We start from the raw sequence: 1,416 nt of genomic DNA on the forward strand, positions 1-1,416 counted from the left end.
TGCTGTGTGTACAGGACACTGTTGTGTGTTCAGGACACTGTTGTGTGTACAGGACACTGTCTTGTGTGTTCAGGACACTGTTGTGTGTTCAGGACACTGTTGTGTGTACAGGACACTGTTGTGTGTTCATGACACTGTTGTGTGTACAGGACACTGTTGTGTGTACAGGACACTGTTGTGTGTACAGGACACTGTCTTGTGTGTTCAGGACACTGTTGTGTGTACAGGACACTGTCTTGTGTGTACAGGACACTGTCTTGTGTGTTCAGGACACTGTTGTGTGTACAGGACACTGTTGTGTGTTCAGGACACTGTTGTGTGTACAGGACACTGTTGTGTGTACAGGACACTGTTGTGTGTTCAGGACACTGTTGTGTGTTCAGGACACTGTTGTGTGTTCAGGACACTGTTGTGTGTACAGGACACTGTTGTGTGTTCAGGACACTGTTGTGTGTACAGGACACTGTTGTGTGTTCAGGACACTGTTGTGTGTTCAGGACACTGTTGTGTGTTCAGGACACTGTTGTGTGTACAGGACACTGTTGTGTGTTCAGGACACTGTTGTGTGTTCCATGCATGTATGGATGTAGTGCAAATCTCTTTAATAAATAGGTCAACATAATGTAGTGTTAGTATCTAAAGTGAGTGTTAATAAGGTGAGTGTTTGTTTAAAAGTGAGTGTGTGGATGTGTCTGCAATGAGTGTAGATGATGGGTTGTTACATAGAGTTACACTACATGGGTTGTTATCATGGGTGTCGATAGAGATATAGAATAGAAGCAATCCATCATCTCACCATTTCTCTGTCTATTCAAAGAGGGTGAAAGGTGTGTGTGTGTGTGTGAGAGTGAGTGAGAGAGATAGAGATAGATAGAGAAAGAGAGAGAGAGAAAGAAAGAAAGAAAGAGAGAGATTTGATTTTTATCATGTTTTAATGATATCACTACAAGGTGTGTCTCAATACAATTAAATAAATACACATTATATCTCACATCATACATGTGTTTCCATCATACTCAAAAACACAAGTGTAAAATGAGAGATCTCACATAAAAGCAGCGGATTAACAAAAAAATAGAGAGTGGAGAATTATCCAACGTCATTCCTACAGACATATTATTATTATTATTATTATTATTATTGTTATTATTATAGAGACATTTATTATACATGATTTGATTGATTTTGATTTGATATTTTTTATTTTCGTGTCTTACATACAGATGTATGCCCAGCCCATATGGGCTTACAAGACACATAACAATAAGTATATAATAATATACTTTACCAATTACTTAACAACTGACATAGACCAAGATGGCCATAAAAAAAAAGAAAAATACAAGAAAATACAATAAAACGTAATATAACACAAGCTGTACTCAATGTAAATAAATAAACAGAAAAACAAGGTCA

This window comes from Notolepis coatsorum (assembly GCF_963971535.1).
Source record: "Notolepis coatsorum genome assembly, chromosome: 18".
Lineage (NCBI taxonomy): Eukaryota > Metazoa > Chordata > Actinopteri > Aulopiformes > Paralepididae > Notolepis > Notolepis coatsorum.